This window comes from Salmo trutta, unplaced genomic scaffold (assembly GCF_901001165.1).
Source record: "Salmo trutta unplaced genomic scaffold, fSalTru1.1, whole genome shotgun sequence".
Lineage (NCBI taxonomy): Eukaryota > Metazoa > Chordata > Actinopteri > Salmoniformes > Salmonidae > Salmo > Salmo trutta.
The window spans coordinates 13,945,809-13,968,803 of NW_021822911.1; the positions used below are offsets into that span (position 1 = coordinate 13,945,809).

At 45.0% G+C, this 22,995-nt stretch overlaps 1 protein-coding gene across 1 annotated transcript in view; it reads left to right on the forward strand.

Annotated features, from left to right (window-relative positions):
- The window catches only part of LOC115186636 (zinc finger protein 271-like), a gene marked incomplete at both ends in the record, with an annotated part of 131,931 nt that overhangs the window by 87,603 nt on the left and 21,333 nt on the right, over positions 1-22,995 (forward strand). The gene's annotated exons all lie outside the window — the stretch shown is intronic.

Consider the following 22,995-nt stretch of genomic DNA (forward strand, 5'->3'; position numbering starts at 1 on the left):
TCTCGCTGGTCAAAGTATTTAGAACCTTTCTGATGACAGAAAACTGAAGACGATGGAGAGGAAGAACAGCATCCTCCATCGATGGTCCCCCACCAGCAGTCTCTTCCAGACTGCACTCCACAGACTGCAGAGTAACAGATTGATGGTCTCCCACCAGTAGTCTCTTACAGACTGCACTCCACAGACTGCAGGGGAACAGATTGATGGTCCCCCACCAGCAGTCTCTTCCAGACTGCACTCCACAGACTGCAGAGAAACAGATTGATGGTCCCCCACCAGCAGTCTCTTCCAGACTGCACTCCACAGACTGCAGAGGAACAGATTGATGGTCCCCCACCAGCAGTCTCTTCCAGACTGCACTCCACAGACTGCAGAGGAACAGATTGATGGTCCCCCACCAGCAGTCTCTTCCAGACTGCACTCCACAGACTGCAGAGTAACAGATTGATGGTCCCCCACCAGCAGTCTCTTCCAGACTGCACTCCACAGACTGCAGAGGAACAGATTGAGGACCAATCTGGAGGGATCCTTCAGTCTGCTGCTAGAACGGAGGTTCCTCTGTGGCCTGAAAATATGCAGGTTATAGATATATATTCAACAATAGGAACAAGTCAACTCATATCAGTTCTATGATACTTCTGGGTGGTCAAACACAATAATAATGTTTATTTGTATCTGTTTCTGAACTTGGTTTCTGTTGCTAATGATCTATTGTTGGATGGTAATCAGAGTAATTTTATAGCAGCTTTAGGTCATTTTTGATTTATTTTTTGTTTAGATTGGATTACCTTTGACATATTTTCTGTCTGTATTATCTGTTATCAATTGATGGTCAAGGTATTGATTATGTCACACTCTGACCTAGGAGAGCTGTGTTTTCTCTGTTTAGCTAGGCCAGGGTGTGAGAAATCTATGTTTTATTTTCTATGTTTGGCCGGGTATGGTTTCCAATCAGAGGCAGGTGTCTTTCGTTGTCTCTGATTGGAAGCCATACTTAGGCAGCCTGTTTTTCCTTTGTCCTTGTGGGTAGTTATTTTCTGTGTAGTTCGTGAAACCTGACAGAACTGTTTTGCTGTCGTTTTGTTTGATTGTCAGAGTGTTCTGAGTAAAATAAATACAAGATGAACATCTTCCACGCTGCACCTTGGTCTACTCCTATCGACAGCTGTGACAGATTATCTGTTATCAATCGATGGTCAAGGTATTGATTATCTGTTATCAATAGATGGTCAAGGTATTGATTATTTGTTATTAATTGATGGTCAAGGTATTGATTATCTGTTATCAATAGATGGTCAAGGTATTGATTATCTGTTATTAATTGATGGTCAAGGTATTGATTATCTGTTATTAATTGATGGTCAAGGTATTGATTATCTGTTATTAATAGATGGTCAAGGTATTGATTATCTGTTATCAATAGATGGTCAAGGTATTGATTATCTGTTATCAATAGATGGTCAAGGTATTGATTATCTGTTATCAATAGATGGTCAAGGTATTGATTATCTGTTATCAATAGATGGTCAAGGTATTGATTATCTGTTATCAATAGATGGTCAAGGTATTGATTATCTGTTATCAATAGATGGTCAAGGTATTGATTATCTGTTATCAATAGATGGTCAAGGTATTGATTATCTGTTATCAATAGATGGTCAAGGTATTGATTATCTGTTATCAATAGATGGTCAAGGTATTGATTATCTGTTATCAATAGACGGTCAAGGTATTGATAATCTGTTATCAATAGATGGTCAAGGTATTGCCAACTGCCTGTCCAAAAGGCCACGGTCGGTCGTAGCATAAAAACACATGTGAAGGACTACAACCTGAGGAGACGAGGTTTGTCCTCACAGCTCCTACAGGCCCTGGTGTATGAGGATGCAGTGCAGGTGGACAGCACTGATTGGTCCTGGAGAGCAGGAGGAGCAGAGGATGATGGGGAGGTGCACCTCAAGCTAAGGCTCTTGGTGCTCTTTGTGAAGAGAAGCGGTAGATTGAGGATGATGTCTTCACTGTCAAGATGTTCTACTCACATGAGCAGGAACTGATCGTGGAGGCCTTACAACATTACACAGAGCAGGAACTGATCGTGGAGGCCTTACAACATTACACAGAGCAGGAACTGATCGTGGAGGCCTAACAACATTACACAGAGCAGGAACTGATCGTGGAGGCCTTACAACATTACACAGAGCAGGAACTGATCGTGGAGGCCTTACAACATTACACAGAGCAGGAACTGATCGTGGAGGCCTTACAACATTACACAGAGCAGGAACTGATCGTGGAGGCCTTACAACATTACACAGAGCAAGATGGATGTTGTCTTGGGGAAAGAGCTGTCCTTGCTGGAAAGCTTGATGAGCTCCAGCATGCAGAAGGACAATGTGTATCATTCACAAGGGCTTTTATTGAGGGCAGAAACTATGAAGAGGAGGAGGATGACTATTATGATGTCGACGATGACGACGACAACGATGGTGATATTGATGGAGGAACAGATGAATGAGGCTGAGGGTGATGACTACAACAACGATGGTGATATTGATGGAGGAACAGATGAATGAGGCTGAGGGTGATGACTAAAACAACGATGGTGATATTGATGGAGGAACAGATTAATGAGGCTGAGGGTGATGACTACAACAACGATGGTGATATTGATGGAGGAACAGATTAATGAGGCTGAGGGTGATGACTACAACAACGATGGTGATATTGATGGAGGAACAGATGAATGAGGCTGAGGGTGATGACTACAACAACGATGGTGATATTGATGGAGGAACAGATGAATGAGGCTGATGGTGATGACTACAACAACGATGGTGATATTGATGGAGGAACAGATGAATGAGGCTGAGGGTGATGACTACAACAACGATGGTGATATTGATGGAGGAACAGATGAATGAGGCTGAGGGTGATGACTACAACAACGATGGTGATATTGATGGAGGAATAGATGAATGAGGCTGATGGTGATGACTACAACAACGATGGTGATATTGATGGAGGAATAGATGAATGAGGCTGAGGGTGATGACTACAACAACGATGGTGATATTGATGGAGGAATAGATGAATGAGGCTGAGGGTGATGACTACAACAACGATGGTGATATTGATGGAGGAACAGATGAATGAGGCTGAGGGTGATGACTACAACAACGATGGTGATATTGATGGAGGAACAGATGAATGAGGCTGAGGGTGATGACTACAACAACGATGGTGATATTGATGGAGGAACATATGAATGAGGCTGAGGGTGATGACTACAACAACGATGGTGATATTGATGGAGGAATAGATGAATGAGGCTGAGGGTGATGACTACAACAACGATGGTGATATTGATGGAGGAACAGATTAATGAGGCTGAGGGTGATGACTACAACAACGATGGTGATATTGATGGAGGAACAGATGAATGAGGCTGAGGGTGATGACTACAACAACGATGGTGATATTGATGGAGGAACAGATGAATGAGGCTGAGGGTGATGACTACAACAACGATGGTGATATTGATGGAGGAACAGATGAATGAGGCTGAGGGTGATGACTACAACAACGATGGTGATATTGATGGAGGAACAGATGAATGAGGCTGAGGGTGATGACTAAAACAACGATGGTGATATTGATGGAGGAACAGATTAATGAGGCTGAGGGTGATGACTACAACAACGATGGTGATATTGATGGAGGAACAGATTAATGAGGCTGAGGGTGATGACTACAACAACGATGGTGATATTGATGGAGGAACAGATGAATGAGGCTGATGGTGATGACTACAACAACGATGGTGATATTGATGGAGGAACAGATGAATGAGGCTGAGGGTGATGACTACAACAACGATGGTGATATTGATGGAGGAACAGATGAATGAGGCTGAGGGTGATGACTACAACAACGATGGTGATATTGATGGAGGAACAGATGAATGAGGCTGAGGGTGATGACTACAACAACGATGGTGATATTGATGGAGGAACAGATGAATGAGGCTGAGGGTGATGACTACAACAACGATGGTGATATTGATGGAGGAACAGATGAATGAGGCTGAGGGTGATGACTACAACAACGATGGTGATATTGATGGAGGAATAGATGAATGAGGCTGATGGTGATGACTACAACAACGATGGTGATATTGATGGAGGAATAGATGAATGAGGCTGAGGGTGATGACTACAACAACGATGGTGATATTGATGGAGGAACAGATGAATGAGGCTGAGGGTGATGACTACAACAACGATGGTGATATTGATGGAGGAACAGATGAATGAGGCTGAGGGTGATGACTACAACAACGATGGTGATATTGATGGAGGAACATATGAATGAGGCTGAGGGTGATGACTACAACAACGATGGTGATATTGATGGAGGAATAGATGAATGAGGCTGAGGGTGATGACTACAACAACGATGGTGATATTGATGGAGGAACAGATTAATGAGGCTGAGGGTGATGACTACAACAACGATGGTGATATTGATGGAGGAACAGATGAATGAGGCTGAGGGTGATGACTACAACAACGATGGTGATATTGATGGAGGAACAGATGAATGAGGCTGAGGGTGATGACTACAACAACGATGGTGATATTGATGGAGGAACAGATGAATGAGGCTGAGGGTGATGACTACAACAACGATGGTGATATTGATGGAGGAACAGATTAATGAGGCTGAGGGTGATGACTACAACAACGATGGTGATATTGATGGAGGAACAGATTAATGAGGCTGAGGGTGATGACTACAACAACGATGGTGATATTGATGGAGGAACAGATGAATGAGGCTGAGGGTGGTGACTACAACAACGATGGTGATATTGATGGAGGAACAGATGAATGAGGCTGAGGGTGATGACTACAACAACGATGGTGATATTGATGGAGGAATAGATGAATGAGGCTGAGGGTGATGACTACAACAACGATGGTGATATTGATGGAGGAACAGATGAATGAGGCTGATGGTGATGACTACAACAACGATGGTGATATTGATGGAGGAACAGATGAATGAGGCTGAGGGTGATGACTACAACAACGATGGTGATATTGATGGAGGAATAGATGAATGAGGCTGAGGGTGATATTGATGGAGGAACAGATGAATGAGGCTGATGGTGTGTTGTTTTTAACATGTCCATTGCTTTTTAATTGATGTCCTTGTATTCCTGCCCTTTGTTTATAATGGTATGTTTTATTGCTCTTTTGGGGTTGAAAGAAGCACATTTCTGTTTAATTGTTAGATGTGATGCAGGCCATTGTTGCATGTCATTTACTATTTATGTCATGGTGAGGAGAACCTGACTTGAGCCTGATATACCCCAAGAGTCTAATGGAATAGACAGGTTTGCTTCCTCTAAAGTATTGTCTTTTTATTGACCTGTTAGTTGTGGATTTTGTAAATATATTTTATTTAACCTTTATTTAACTAGGCAAGTCCATTTAGATTATTGTGTAAATATTGTCATGTGAATATCTAGATCACCATCATCAATGTAGATTAGTGTGTAAATATTGTCATGTGAATATCTAGATCACCATCATCAATGTAGATTATTGTGTAAATATTGTCATGTGAATATCTAGATCACCATCATCAATGTAGATTATTGTGTAAATATTGTCATGTGAATATCTAGATCACCATTGTCATCTTTAAATAAATTAATAACTTCTGCAGCTGATGCTGCCTGGCTCCTTGTAATATGGCCTGTGTGTAGCAGGTGTAGAGGAGTCAGGCGCAGGACAGCAGATGTGAGTAATAAACGTAATTCACTCAAAATCATCACAAACACAAGAAACGAGCCCACAATAACGGACCGTTTTACAAACAAACAATCACTCACAAACCAACATGGGGGAACAGAGGGTTAAATAATGAACAAGTAATTGAGCTACTAGAGATACTCTCAATGATCAGGCTAGTAACCATCACCCTCTGCCTTCTTCCTGTGGTGTAGCTGTGGAGCCAGGCTAGTAACCATCACCCTCTGCCTTCTTCCTGTGGTGTAGCTGTGGAGCCAGGCTAGTAACCATCACCCTCTGCCTTCTTCCTGTGGTGTAGCTGTGGAGCCAGGCTAGTAACCATCACCCTCTGCCTTCTTCCTGTGGTGTAGCTGTGGAGCCAGGCTAGTAACCATCACCCTCTGCCTTCTTCCTGTGGTGTAGCTGTGGAGCCAGGCTAGTAACCATCCCCCTCTGCCTTCTTCCTGTGGTGTAGCTGTGGAGCCAGACTAGTAACCATCACCCTCTGCCTTCTTCCTGTGGTGTGGCTGTGGAGCCAGGCTAGTAACCATCACCCTCTGCCTTCTTCCTGTGGTGTAGCTGTGGAGCCAGGCTAGTAACCATCACCCTCTGCCTTCTTCCTGTGGTGTAGCTGTGGAGCCAGGCTAGTAACCATCACCCTCTGCCTTCTTCCTGTGGTGTAGCTGTGGAGCCAGACTAGTAACCATCACCCTCTGTCTTCTTCTTCCTGTGGTGTAGCTGTGGAGCCAGGCTAGTAACCATCACCCTCTGCCTTCTTCCTGTGGTTTAGCTGTGGAGCCAGGCTAGTAACCATCACCCTCTGCCTTCTTCCTGTGGTGTAGCTGTGGAGCCAGGCTAGTAACCATCACCCTCTGCCTTCTTCCTGTGGTGTAGCTGTGGAGCCAGACTAGTAACCATCACCCTCTGCCTTCTTCCTGTGGTGTAGCTGTGGAGCCAGGCTAGTAACCATCACCCTCTGCCTTCTTCCTGTGGTGTAGCTGTGGAGCCAGGCTAGTAACCATCACCCTCTGCCTTCTTCCTGTGGTGTAGCTGTGGAGCCAGACTAGTAACCATCACCCTCTGCCTTCTTCCTGTGGTGTAGCTGTGGAGCCAGGCTAGTAACCATCACCCTCTGCCTTCTTCCTGTGGTGTAGCTGTGGAGCCAGGCTAGTAACCATCACCCTCTGCCTTCTTCCTGTGGTGTAGCTGTGGAGCCAGGCTAGTAACCATCACCCTCTGCCTTCTTCCTGTGGTGTAGCTGTGGAGCCAGGCTAGTAACCATCACCCTCTGCCTTCTTCCTGTGGTGTAGCTGTGGAGCCAGGCTAGTAACCATCACCCTCTGCCTTCTTCCTGTGGTGTATCTGTGGAGCCAGGCTAGTAACCATCACCCTCTGCCTTCTTCCTGTGGTGTAGCTGTGGAGCCAGGCTAGTAACCATCACCCTCTGTCTTCTACCTGTGGTGTAGCTGTGGAGCCAGGCTAGTAACCATCACCCTCTGCCTTCTTCCTGTGGTGTAGCTGTGGAGCCAGGCTAGTAACCATCACCCTCTGCCTTCTTCCTGTGGTGTAGCTGTGGAACCAGGCTAGTAACCTTGGACACAGTTCAATGTCAGACAGATGTTGCAGGAGCTTTGCGTGATCTACTCCATCAAAGGCTTTGGACATATCAGCAAGTAACACCCTCACCATTGGAGTGTTTGTGTTTCACAAGGGCGGTAGTAGTGCTGACATTTACTCTTGAGGTGCTGACTTGTTGCACCCTCGACAACTACTGTGATTATTATTATTTGACCATGTTGGTCATTTATGAACATTTTAACATCTTGACCATGTTCTGTTATAATCTCCACCCGGCACAGCCAGAAGAGGACTGGCCACCCCTCAGAGCCTGGTTCCTCTCTAGGTTTCTTCCTAGGTTTTGGCCTTTCTAGGGAGTTTTTCCTAGCCACCGTGCTTCTACACCTGCATTGCTTGCTGTTTGGGGTTTTAGGCTGGGTTTCTGTACAGCACTTTGAGATATCAGCTGATGTAAGAAGGGCTTTATAAATACATTTGATTTGATTTGCTGGACTTTGGGAGGTAGGCATACTGATTTGTGCACTCAGATAAAACTGTTGGCATGACTTTTTTTATAATGAAGCTCTTCTGCATTTTTCCAAGGCATGAAGTTAAAGAGATGGGCCTCCAGTCACTCGTTGTACATGGTGTTGACACAGTCTCTCCCTCCAAGCCGAGACTGTTGATGAAAACTGAAATGACTCAAATCAAATCAAATGGTATTTGTCACCTGCGTCGAATACAACAGGTGTAGCCCTTACAGGGAAATGCTGACTTACAAGCCCTGAACCAACAATGCAGTTTTAAGAAGAAGAAAAAAAAAAAAAAAAGTAACAAATAATTAAAGAGCAGCAGTAAAATAACAATAGCGAGACTATATACAGGGGTACAGAGTCAATGTGGAGGCTATATACAGAGTATTACGGTACAGAGTCAATGTGGAGGCTATATACAGGGGTTACCGGTACAGAGTCAATGTGGAGGCTATATACAGGGGGTACCGGTACAGAGTCAATGTGGAGACTATATACAGGGGGTACCGGTACAGAGTCAATGTGGAGACTATATAAAGGGGGTACCGGTACAGAGTCAATGTGGAGGCTATATACAGGGGGTACCGGTACAGAGTCAATGTGGAGGCTATATACAGGGGGTACCGGTACAGAGTCAATGTGGAGACTATATACAGGGGGTACCGGTACAGAGTCAATGTGGAGACTATATACAGGGGGTACCGGTACAGAGTAAATGTGGAGGCTATATACAGGGGGTACCGGTACAGAGTCAATGTGGAGGCTATATACAGGGGTACAGAGTCAATGTGGAGGCTATATACAGGGGTACAGAGTCAATGTGGAGGCTATATACAGAGTATTACGGTACAGAGTCAATGTGGAGGCTATATACAGGGGTTACCGGTACAGAGTCAATGTGGAGGCTATATACAGGGGGTACCGGTACAGAGTCAATGTGGAGACTATATACAGGGGGTACCGGTACAGAGTCAATGTGGAGACTATATACAGGGGGTACCGGTACAGAGTCAATGTGGAGGCTATATACAGGGGGTACCAGTACAGAGTCAATGTGGAGGCTATATACAGGGGGTACCGGTACAGAGTCAATGTAAAGGCTATATACAGGGGGTACCAGTACAGAGTCAATGTGGAGGCTATATACAGGGGTACCGGTACAGAGTCAATGTAAAGGCTATATACAGGGGGTACCAGTACAGAGTCAATGTGGAGGCTATATACAGGGGGTACCGGTACAGAGTCAATGTGGAGGCTATATACAGGGGTACCGGTACAGAGTCAATGTAAAGGCTATATACAGGGGGTACCAGTACAGAGTCAATGTGGAGGCTATATACAGGGGGTACCGGTACAGAGTCAATGTAAAGGCTATATACAGGGGGTACCAGTACAGAGTCAATGTGGAGGCTATATACAGGGGTACCGGTACAGAGTCAATGTAAAGGCTATATACAGGGGGTACCAGTACAGAGTCAATGTGGAGGCTATATACAGGGGGTACCGGTACAGAGTCAATGTGGAGGCTATATACAGGGGTACCGGTACAGAGTCAATGTAAAGGCTATATACAGGGGGTACCAGTACAGAGTCAATGTGGAGGCTATATACAGGGGGTACCGGTACAGAGTCAATGTGGAGGCTATATACAGGGGGTACCGGTACAGAGTCAATGTGGAGGCTATATACAGGGGTACCGGTACAGAGTCAATGTGGAGGCTATATACAGGGGGTACCGGTACAGAGTCAATGTGGAGGCTATATACAGGGGGTACCGGTACAGAGTCAATGTGGAGGCTATATACAGGGGGTACCGGTACAGAGTCAATGTGGAGGCTATATACAGGGGGTACCGGTACAGAGTCAATGTGGAGGCTATATACAGGGGTACCGGTACAGAGTCAATGTGGAGGCTATATACAGGGGGTACCAGTACAGAGTCAATGTGGAGGCTATATACAGGGGGTACCGGTACAGAGTCAATGTGGAGGCTATATACAGGGGGTACCGGTACAGAGTCAATGTGGAGGCTATATACAGGGGGTACCGGTACAGAGTCAATGTGGAGGCTATATACAGGGGGTACCGGTACAGAGTCAATGTGGAGGCTATATACAGGGGGTACCGGTACAGAGTCAATGTGGAGGCTATATACAGGGGGTACCGGTACAGAGTCAATGTGGAGGCTATGTACAGGGGGTACCGGTACAGAGTCAATGTGGAGGCTATATACAGGGGGTACCGGTACAGAGTCAATGTGGAGGCTATGTACAGGGGGTACCGGTACAGAGTCAATGTGGAGGCTATATACAGGGGGTACCGGTACAGAGTCAATGTGGAGGCTATATACAGGGGGTACCGGTACAGAGTCAATGTGGAGACTATATACAGGGGGTACCGGTACAGAGTCAATGTGGAGACTATATACAGGGGGTACCGGTACAGAGTCAATGTGGAGGCTATATACAGGGGGTACCGGTACAGAGTCAATGTGGAGGCTATATACAGGGGGTACCGGTACAGAGTCAATGTGGAGGCTATATACAGGGGGTACCGGTACAGAGTCAATGTGGAGGCTATATACAGGGGGTACCGGTACAGAGTCAATGTGGAGGCTATATACAGGGGGTACCAGTACAGAGTCAATGTGGAGGCTATATACAGGGGGTACCGGTACAGAGTCAATGTGGAGGCTATATACAGGGGGTACCGGTACAGAGTCAATGTGGAGGCTATATACAGGGGTACCGGTACAGAGTCAATGTAGAGGCTATATACAGGGGGTACCAGTACAGAGTCAATGTGGAGGCTATATACAGGGGGTACCGGTACAGAGTCAATGTGGAGGCTATATACAGGGGGTACCGGTACAGAGTCAATGTGGAGGCTATATACAGGGGGTACCGGTACAGAGTCAATGTGGAGGCTATATACAGGGGGTACCGGTACAGAGTCAATGTGGAGGCTATATACAGGGGGTACCGGTACAGAGTCAATGTGGAGACTATATACAGGGGGTACCGGTACAGAGTCAATGTGGAGGCTATATACAGGGGGTACCGGTACAGAGTCAATGTGGAGGCTATATACAGGGGGTACCAGTACAGAGTCAATGTGGAGGCTATATACAGGGGGTACCGGTACAGAGTCAATGTGGAGGCTATATACAGGGGGTACCAGTACAGAGTCAATGTGGAGGCTATATACAGGGGGTACCGGTACAGAGTCAATGTGGAGGCTATATACAGGGGGTACCGGTACAGAGTCAATGTGGAGGCTATATACAGGGGGTACCGGTACAGAGTCAATGTGGAGGCTATATACAGGGGGTACCGGTACAGAGTCAATGTGGAGACTATATACAGGTGGTACCGGTACAGAGTCAATGTGGAGGCTATATACAGGGGGTACCGGTACAGAGTCAATGTGGAGGCTATATACAGGTGGTACCGGTACAGAGTCAATGTGGAGACTATATACAGGGGGTACCGGTACAGAGTCAATGTGGAGGCTATATACAGGGGGTACCGGTACAGAGTCAATGTGGAGGCTATATACAGGGGGTACCGGTACAGAGTCAATGTGGAGGCTATATACAGGGGGTACCGGTACAGAGTCAATGTGGAGGCTATATACAGGGGGTACCAGTACAGAGTCAATGTGGAGGCTATATACAGGGGGTACCAGTACAGAGTCAATGTGGAGGCTATATACAGGGGGTACCGGTACAGAGTCAATGTGGAGGCTATATACAGGGGGTACCAGTACAGAGTCAATGTGGAGGCTATATACAGGGGGTACCAGTACAGAGTCAATGTGGAGGCTATATACAGGGGGTACCGGTACAGAGTCAATGTGGAGGCTATATACAGGGGGTACCGGTACAGAGTCAATGTGGAGGCTATATACAGGGGTACCGGTACAGAGTCAATGTGGAGGCTATATACAGGGGGTACCAGTACAGAGTCAATGTGGAGGCTATATACAGGGGGTACCGGTACAGAGTCAATGTGGAGGCTATATACAGGGGGTACCAGTACAGAGTCAATGTGGAGGCTATATACAGGGGGTACCGGTACAGAGTCAATGTGGAGGCTATATACAGGGGGTACCGGTACAGAGTCAATGTGGAGGCTATATACAGGGGGTACCGGTACAGAGTCAATGTGGAGGCTATATACAGGGGGTACCGGTACAGAGTCAATGTGGAGACTATATACAGGTGGTACCGGTACAGAGTCAATGTGGAGGCTATATACAGGGGGTACCGGTACAGAGTCAATGTGGAGGCTATATACAGGTGGTACCGGTACAGAGTCAATGTGGAGACTATATACAGGGGGTACCGGTACAGAGTCAATGTGGAGGCTATATACAGGGGGTACCGGTACAGAGTCAATGTGGAGGCTATATACAGGGGGTACCGGTACAGAGTCAATGTGGAGGCTATATACAGGGGGTACCGGTACAGAGTCAATGTGGAGGCTATATACAGGGGGTACCAGTACAGAGTCAATGTGGAGGCTATATACAGGGGGTACCAGTACAGAGTCAATGTGGAGGCTATATACAGGGGGTACCGGTACAGAGTCAATGTGGAGGCTATATACAGGGGGTACCAGTACAGAGTCAATGTGGAGGCTATATACAGGGGGTACCAGTACAGAGTCAATGTGGAGGCTATATACAGGGGGTACCGGTACAGAGTCAATGTGGAGGCTATATACAGGGGGTACCGGTACAGAGTCAATGTGGAGGCTATATACAGGGGTACCGGTACAGAGTCAATGTGGAGGCTATATACAGGGGGTACCGGTACAGAGTCAATGTGGAGGCTATATACAGGGGGTATCGGTACAGAGTCAATGTGGAGGCTATATACAGGGGGTACCGGTACAGAGTCAATGTGCGGGGGCACCGGTTAGTCGAGGTAATTGAGGTAATATGTACATGTAGGTAGCGTTATTAAAGTGACTATGCATAGATAATAACAGAGAGCAGCAGCGTAAACCCCCCCAACCCCTCTTTTATGCTGCTGCTACTCTCTGTTTATCTTATATGCATAGTCACTTTAACTATACATTAATGTACATACTACCTCAATTGGCCCGACCAACCAGTGCTCCTACACATTGGCTAACTGGGCTATCTGCATTGTGTCCCACCACCCGCTAACCCCTCTTTTTATGCTGCTGCTACTCTCTGTTCATCATATATGCATAGTCACTTTAACCATATCTACATGTACATACTACCTCAATCAGCCTGACGAACCGGTGTCTGTATATAGCCTCGCTACTTTTATTTTCAAATGTATTTTTACTGTTGTTTTATTTCTTTACTTACCTACCCACACACACACACACACACACACACACACACACACACACCTTTTTTTTCGCACTATTGGTTAGATCCTGTAAGTCAGCATTTCCCTGTAAGGTCTACACCTATTGTATTCGGCACACGTGACAAATAAACTTTGATTTGATTTGAAAGAGGGTGGTGGGGGTGGGGGCAATGCAAATAGTCTGGGTAGCCATTTGATTAGATGTACAGGAGTCTTATGGCTTGGGGGTAGAAGCTGTTTAGAAGCCTCTCGGATCTAGACTTGGCGCTCTGGTACCGCTTGCCGTGCGGTAGCAGAGAGAACAGTCTGAATAGGGTGCCTGGAGTCTTTGACCATTTTTAGGACCTTCCTCTGACACTGCCTGGTATAGAGTTCCTGGATGGCAGGAAGATGTACTGGGCCGTACGCACTACCCTCTGTAGTGCCTTGCGGTCGGAGGTCCGAACAGTTGCCATACCAGGCAATGATGCAACCCGTCAGGATGCTCTTGATGGTGCAGCTGTAAAACCTTTTGAGGATCTGAGGACCCATACCAAATATTTTCCTCTTCAGGACTGTCTAGGTCGTGAAGATCTTCCACTTAAGTACGCTGGAGGAGCGCTTCTATCGATGTCAAGGCTCTCTCCATGAGGATGTGCTCTGTACCAGGTACATACATACATACATATATATATATATATATATACAATTAGTATACAGATGTGTGTGTTTGAAAGTTACTTTGCCGGTACATTGTTAGTGTGACTCTCTCGAAGGGTGATGTCAAGCTCCAAGTTTGTTTACAATCTAAAGATAACTTGGGTAAATAAATACATAGGTGACATTTCTGAAATGGGAGATACTCTATATTCACTTCTGAAATAGGAGATACTTTATATTCACTTCTGAAATAGGAGATACTCTATATTCACTTCTGAAATGGGAGATACTCTATATTCACTTCTGAAATAGGAGATACTCTATATTCACTTCTGAAATAGGAGATACTCTATATTCACTTCTGAAATAGGAGATACTCTATATTCACTTCTGAAATAGGAGATACTCTATATTCACTTCTGAAATAGGAGATACTCTATATTCACTTCTGAAATAGGAGATACTCTATATTCACTTCTGAAATAGGAGATACTCTATATTCACTTCTGAAATAGGAGATACTCTATATTCACTTCTGAAATAGGAGATACTCTATTCACTTCTGAAATAGGAGATACTCTATATTCACTTCTGAAATAGGAGATACTCTATATTCACTTCTGAAATAGGAGATACTCTATTCACTTCTGAAATGGGAGATACTCTATATTCACTTCTGAAATAGGAGATACTCTGTATTCACTTCTGAAATAGGAGATACTCTATTCACTTCTGAAATAGGAGATACTCTATTTTCACTTCTGAAATGGGAGATAGTCTATTCACGTCTGAAATAGGAGATACTCTATTCACTTCTGAAATAGGAGATACTCTATTTTCACTTCTGAAATGGGAGATAGTCTATTCACTTCTGAAATAGGAGATACTCTATATTCACTTCTGAAATAGGAGATACTCTATTCACTTCTGAAATAGGAGATACTCTATTCACTTCTGAAATAGGAGATACTCTATTTTCACTTCTGAAATGGGAGATACTCTATTCACTTCTGAAATAGGAGATAGTCTATTCACTTCTGAAATATGCAGTGCAGGGAAACATTAATGCACCTAAATGTGCAATGTCTGTACCAGCAGCATACAATCATTTTGGACAACTACCACAGATAAACTCACTCTGAACTCCCCATCAACATATATGTTAACATAGACCCACTCTGAACTACCCATCAACATATATGTTAACATAGACCCACTCTGAACTACCCATCAACATATATGCTACACACACACTACACACTAACACACACAAACTAGATGTTGCCAGTTCAATGCCCCAGTAACCAAGCTGTCAGAGCAGCAGTCCCTTAAAAAGCATGGGCTGAGGCACACCGCTAAATGTTTGTAGAGTTGCTGAGCAACGGAGTGTAAACAGTATCCAAAGAAAGAAAGGAAGTCTCTCAACAATGGTTGTATTAAATATGTTGGTGCTGACATCTTCAGGACAGGAATACCGGTTTACTTAACGGAGGAATAAACACACATGTTCATCATTGGTGTTTTAACCAGAACGGGGGAAAATGCACTTTATTTATTTTCGCACATGCGCAGTCATACATCTCTCATAGGGCATGACTGTACCAGCGTAAGAACACAACTCAACAACATATTAGTCCACATGCCAACACCCCCACTTGCTCTTATACTGTACAAGTCGTATTCAACCTAACTTTATCAACACATTTAGCTTACAGTTATTCATCTCACAAATGGCAGTTTATATTCCAAACATGTAACCCAAGATTTTTTCATTTTTGAACTTCGTTACAGGTTTAGTCAAAACATCTGCAGCCATGTCTGCCGTTGGACAATATTCAATACTTATTTTACCATCACTGAGTGCAGATCGAATGAAACGATATCTGATGTCGACATGTTTACATCTCTGACGACATACTGGGTTCTTTGACAGAGCAATTGCACCTTGGTTATCTTCAAAGATTGTTACTGGTGTATATTGGCACTCACTATCCATCTCGCCCAATAACTGTACAAGGTACAAACTTTCTGTGCCAGTGCCATGTACTCTGCTTCACATGTAGATAAAGCTACTGTTGGCTGCTTCTTAGACCTCCATGAAATGACAGGTCCACATTTAGTTAAACTAAAACCTGATTCATTGTTCCCTTCAAGTACCTCAACACATGTTTAGCTGTTATCCAGTGTTGCTCTTTTGGTTCTGATAGGTATTGTGACAGCTTGCTGACAATCCAACTGATATCCGGTCTTGTACATGTCATCACATATATCAAGCTGCCTATCACTTCACGATGCCTTTTTGAATCAATAAGTTCACCATCACCATCAAAGTTTGGTTTTTGTTCACATGGTGTTGACCTTGTTTTACAGTCTGACATACCAAACCTTTCCAGTATCTTGGTTATGTACCTTGTTTGGTTCATCGTTATTTTCCCTTCACTTTGTGTAAAATCAATGCCTAGGAAATGTCCAAGCCTCCCAAGATCTTTCATCTTAAATTTTTCACTTAACATTTCTTTTACACTTGTGAGTGAGTCACTGTCACTAGCAGCGATAATTAGATCATCGACCCAAATTATCAAAATGATCCTTTCTGTTGCAGTTTGTTTGTTATAAACACAGTGATCAGCTGGGTTCTGTGTAAAACCATTTTCACTAAGGTGATCATGCAACATTTTGTTCCAGTTCCTTCCTGACTGTTTCAGGCCGTACAGTGACTTGTTCAGTTTGCAGACTAGTTGCTCACCTGTATCTGACCTGACTTCAAAACCCTCTGGTTGCTCCATGTACACTTCACAGTCAATAGGAGCATGTAGATATGCTGTTTTGACATCCATCTGATGTAACTCTAAGTCATACTGAGCTGCTAACTGCATCAAACAGCGTACTGATGTCATATTTGCAGTTGGAGAAAAAGTCTCCTTATAGTCTATTCCTGCCACTTGACTATACCCCTTTGCAACATAGCTTGCCTTGTATGTCTCAGTCTCATCTGAATTGTTTTTGACCGCATAGACCCACCTGCCCCCCACTGCATTTTTACCCTCTGGCAGTGTGGTTAATGTGAATGTATCATTATCCCGAAGGGAATCCATCTCCTCCTTCATAGCAGTAGCCCAAATCTCTGATTTTGGTGAAATCATTGCTTCTTTGAAGGTTTGTGGTGCATTGCACATTACTCTGTAGCAGTAGTCAACACTAGGTGGTATCTGGTCATCACATTTCACTTTACACTCATAGTCTTTTAAGTACTGGGGTTTCTTCCTCGCTCTGTCTGGATAGCGTGGACTCTGACCATCTGAAGTCTCAATTTGCACATCTTGTGTCTCTTCTGAGTTTTGATCTGCCATCTTGGCTTTCGGCATGGGGTTTTCAAATCTCTCCCCATGAAGATCATCACTGATTTCCAAATCTGTCTGAGTTTGGTGTTCGACTACACCTTTTGTAACACACTTGACTAATCTGTTTTTAAGAACTTTCCCAGTGTCTGGGTAGTAGACTAGGTATGCTGGACTATTTTTATCATACCCGACAAAAATACCCTTTTCACATCTTGAGTCTAACTTTTTCTTGTTCTGTCTATATGCGTAGCAAACAGATCCAAATTCTTTCATCTTTGAAAGATCAGGCTTTCTCCCAGTAAACATGTAGTGTGGAGTCTGTCCTACACGCTTATTGTAACACCTATTGCGAATTACTGCAGCAGTCATTACAGCATATGTCCACAAGTTCTTTGGTAGGTTGCTTTCAAGTAGCATGCATCTTGCCATTTCGAACAGTGTTCTCCAATTTCTCTCAGCGGTCCAATTTTGATGGGGTGAGTAAGGGGCTGAAGTTTCATGTCTTATGGCGTTCTTACTGAGCAGTGACTGGAACTCTTTGGCTGTGAACTCTGTGCCATTATCTGACCTGACACACTTTATTTTCCCATAAGGGGCCACATCAGCAATAAACTTCTCAGTAGCTTTTACAGTATCACTCTTTGCTTTTAGGAAAAACACAAAAACTGCCCCTGAATAATCATCCGTAAATGCTAGAGTATATCTGAACCCATCTTTCGCCTCTGGCTCAATAGGGCCAACCAAATCAGTGTGCACAAGCTCAAGAGCCGCTTTTGCCTTTTCATCAGGCTCTCTGTTTCTGCTCTGAACAAATTTTCCCTGAGTGCAGATTTCACAGTTGAGGGTAGATTTGTCAATCTTACCTGTGATTTTCATTCCCTCTGTCACATTTTCTAACGTTGACACATCCTCAAAATTACAGTGGCCAAGAATTTTGTGCCATGTGTGAATATCATAGCACCCATGACATCCATCATCATTTTCATCGCTTACAGTGTTAAGATAGTAAAGTCTATCGCACTCCTCGATGTCAAAAATGGTACCGTTCTTGTGGATGAGCTTGTTACACCCCTGTCGAAAGTTGACTGAAGCTCCGTTGGCTGTCGCTGCTTTAATAGAGAAAATGTCCTGTGGAAACGACGGCACGTCCAGCGCCTTCGCCAGCGTTGTTTTTACCCGACGACCCGTGTTGTCTCTCAGGTAAACCTCCGCTGCACCTCTCCTCTCCGCGACACCATTCGTTCTTGTTCCGTCAGCCAGCTCCACGGAATGTTTTTCCGGTTTGAAAGTCTCGTCAAACTCCTTAAACTTCCCGATGTCCGTGACTATATGTGACGTTGCTCCCGTATCAACCATCAGCCCTTTCTGTTTCAGTCCACTAACCTGACAGTCACTTATTCTGAATGCAAATGTGTGGCTTTCAGCATCTGTTGCTTGTTTCACATTGTCTCTTCTTTTTCGTCTGCAATTTGCGTCAGCATGAGTGGAGCTCTTGCAAAAACTACACCACTGTCTCCGTTCTTTGCGCTCTCCAGTAACGGTACATTCCCGGGCCTTGTGCCCTTTCTGGCCACAGTTGAAGCAGGTTCTCTCGGTCCCTTTATCTCTCCCTCTTGGCCAGCTAACTTTAATGTTACTTGCGTTCATCACGTTGTCGTCAGTGGAAATGGCGCTAAACTTCTCGGTGCTTTCATAGATCCTCAACTTGGTTTTGAACTTGCCAAAAGTTATCGGCTCGTCACTCTGGGTTATGTGGATGGCAAACGGCTTAAATGATTCGGGCAAACCTTTCAGAATCATTGCAATCAACAGCCCGTCACTTAAAGTCTCTTCAGCATTTCTCAGTGCTGTAATAGCCGTCTCAGCACGAATGATATAGTCCGTAACACTTTCGTCAGCTTTCTGAAGAGAAGTTAGTTCAGTGTAGAGGCTAATCACACGTGGCTTCCCTTTACCTGCATAATGTTCCCTCAATATCTTCAACGCTTTTCTCCCATCATCTGCTGCTTCTCTCATTATCAGGGAAAGACTTTTATCATCCAAAACCTGTATCAATTCGGCGTAGGCTTCTTCATTTTTCTCTCTGTCTTCTTCATCTTCATCCACGCTCAATATGGCGGCCTTTAGCCCAAGCAAACGCAAGTGCCCCAAAAACTTTGTCTCCCATAACTCGTAGTTTTTTTCATCTCCGTCGAAATATAATCTATTCCATCGGCTTCCATGTTCCCTCCTGGGCCCATAACCTGTTGGTGCTGACATCTTCAGGACAGGAATACCGGTTTACTTAACGGAGGAATAAACACACATGTTCATCATTGGTGTTTTAACCAGAACGGGGGAAAATGCACTTTATTTATTTTCGCACATGCGCAGTCATACATCTCTCATAGGGCATGACTGTACCAGTGTAAGAACACAACTCAACAACATATTAGTCCACATGCCAACATTGGGCAATGATTACAGCCTTCATTCTCCTTGGGTATGACGCTACAAGCTTGGCGCTCCTGTATTTGGGGAGTTTCTCCCATTCTTCTCTGCAGATCCTCTCAAGCTCTGTCAGATTGGATGGGGGAGCGTTGCTGCACAGCTATTTTGAGGTCTCTGCAGAGATGTTCAATCGGGTCAAGTCTGGGCTCTGGTTGGGCCACTCAAGAACATTCAGAGATTTGTCCCGAACCACTCCCGCGTTGTCTTGTCTGTGTGCTTAGGGTTGTTATCGAGTTGGAAGGTGCACCTTTGCCCCAGTCTGAGGTACTGAGTGCTGTGGAGTAGGTTTTTTATCAAGGATCTCTTTGTTCTTTGCTCCATTCATCTTAGTCTCCTAGTCCCTGCCGCTGAAAAACATCCCCACAGCATGATGCTGCCACCACTCTACCATAAAGGCCTGCATAGATGGTGCTGCATAGATGGTTGTCCTTCTTTAAGGTTCTCCCATCTCCACAGATGAACTCTAGAGTTCTGTCAGAGTGACCATCGGTTTCTTGGTCACCTCCCTAACCAAGGCCACCCCCCCTTCCCCCCCGAGATCTCAGTTTGGTCGGTTGGCCAGCTCTAGGAAGAGTCTTGGTGGTTCCAAACTTCTTCCATTTAAGAATGATGGAGGCCTTTCCAAATAATGTCCAATCAATTGAATTTAGCACAAGTGGACTCCAATCAAGTTGTAGAAATATCTCAAGGATGACCAATGGAAACAGGATGCACCTGAGCTCAGTTTCGAGTCGCATTGCAAAGGTCTGAATACTTATGTAAATAAGATATCTGTTTTTTGTTTTTTTGGCTGCATTTACTGGCTACATTCACTAGCACCATTGTTCTTATGTAATATAACCATCACTATAATGTCTTAAAGTGATGGACTGTGCCATCCCCACGGCCTCCGCAATGGATCAGTCCACTCAGACAGGCCTCCACAATGGATCAGTCCACTCAGACAGGCCTCCGCAATGGATCAGTCCACTCAGGCAGGCCTCCGCAATGGATCAGTCCACTCAGGCAGGCCTCCGCAATGGATCAGTCCCAGTCCTAGTACAGTCTACTAAATGGGGTCAGTCCCAGTACAGTCTACTAAATGGGGTCAGTCTTAGTACAGTCTACTAAATGGGGTCAGTCCTAGTACAGTCTACTAAATGGGGTCAGTCCCAGTACAGTCTACTAAATGGGGTCAGTCCCAGTACAGTCTACTAAATGGGGTCAGTCCTAGTACAGTCTACTAAATGGGGTCAGTCCTAGTACAGTCTACTAAATGGGGTCAGTCCCAGTACAGTCCACTAAATGGGGTCAGTCCTAGTACAGTCTACTAAATGGGGTCAGTCCTAGTACAGTCTACTAAATGGGGTCAGTCCTAGTACAGTCTACTAAATGGGGTCAGTCCTAGTACAGTCTACTAAATGGGGTCAGTCCCAGTACAGTCTACTATATGGGGTCAGTCCTAGAACAGTCTACTAAATGGGGTCAGTCCTAGTACAGTCCACTAAATGGGGTCAGTCCTAGTACAGTCCACTAAATGGGGTCAGTCCCAGTACAGTCTACTAAATGGGGTCAGTCCTAGTACAGTCCACTAAATGGGGTCAGTCCTAGTACAGTCCACTAAATGGGGTCAGTCCCAGTACAGTCTACTAAATGGGGTCAGTCCCAGTACAGTCCACTAAATGGGGTCAGTCCCAGTACAGTCTACTAAATGGGGTCAGACCTTATTTTCCGCGTTTATCCAAAAACCCTACAAAAAACGTTTAATTTCCCAATAGGCTTTTTCCAACGAACGATGGCGGAGTTAGTGCCTACAAAAAGACGCCATTCATATTTTGCCAAAACATTATTGAACAGACTTTGAGATACGCTTGCACCGTTCGGTGGGTGTGCCAGGGTGTGACTTTAATCAATGAGTGATGTATTTAAAAGGAGCTGTGCATTTTTAACACACAACCCAACCCCTCCCCGTTGTTACAACTGGTCGTTCAGTACAGTACCGTTTTTGTTCGATTGAACGTTGTATTACGTTTGTATGTATTGAACGCAGCCCATGTGATGCTGCCAGTGTGACGTATAATCTAGTGGACGGGACGCTCCTTCAACAACAACAGCTAGTCAGACACCTCGGTAGCTTTCTAGCAAACATAGCTACAACATTCACGCTCTTTACAATGTTTTGGTGTCTATTTGCCACTGTGTTTTGAACACACTTCTGTCGTATCTACTAGTTACCCATTTAATGTAATATTTACGTTGTTAGTCAGCTAAATTAACCTAGCCCTGAGCTAATGCTAACTAGCTAGCTAACATCAGCTCCCTAAACTACTCCCCTCCTGTTAAAGAAGAGGAGGTCTGCTGGACGGAGAAAGAAGCTCTGGGGCTGAACATTGTCGTGAAAGAGGAGAAGGAAGAGGAGGATGTTACTGTAAAACAAGAAGTAGATGGTGAGGCTGTTACTGAGAAAGACGCGTTCAGAGTGAAAGAGGAGGAGGAGGATGCAGTTTTTGGAGTGAAAGAGGAGACTGAAGATCGGATTAACACCAGTAAGTACAGTCTTAAACAGAACGTTAACAATGGATCAATGCATCCAATCTAGAGGCGAAAGTAACGCACACCTGTTTAGGAGAGGTGCTGGCTAGCAGAGTAGAACACCTGTTTAGGAGAGGTGTTGGCTAGCAGAGTAGAACACCTGTTTAGGAGAGGTGCTGGCCAGCGGAGTAGAACACCTGTTTAGGAGAGGTGCTGGCTAGCAGAGTAGAACACCTGTTTAGGTGAGGTGCTGGCTAGCAGAGTAGAACACCTGTTTAGGAGAGGTGCTGGCCAGCGGAGTAGAACACCTGTTTAGGAGAGGTGCTGGCCAGCGGAGTAGAACACCTGTTTAGGAGAGGTGCTGGCCAGCGGAGTAGAACACCTGTTTAGGAGAGGTGCTGGCCAGTTGAGTAGAACACCTGTTTAGGAGAGGTGCTGGCCAGCGGAGTAGAACACCTGTTTAGGAGAGGTGCTGGCCAGTTGAGTAGAACACCTGTTTAGGAGAGGTGCTGGCCAGTTGAGTAGAACACCTGTTTAGGAGAGGTGCTGGCCAGTTGAGTAGAACACCTTTTTAGGAGAGGTGCTGGCCAGCGGAGTAGAACACCTGTTTAGGAGAGGTGCTGGCCAGCGGAGTAGAACACCTGTTTAGGAGAGGTGCTGGCCAGCGGAGTAGAACACCTGTTTAGGAGAGGTGCTGGCCAGCGGAGTAGAACACCTGTTTAGGAGAGGTGCTGGCTAGCGGAGTAGAACACCTGTTTAGGAGAGGTGCTGGCTAG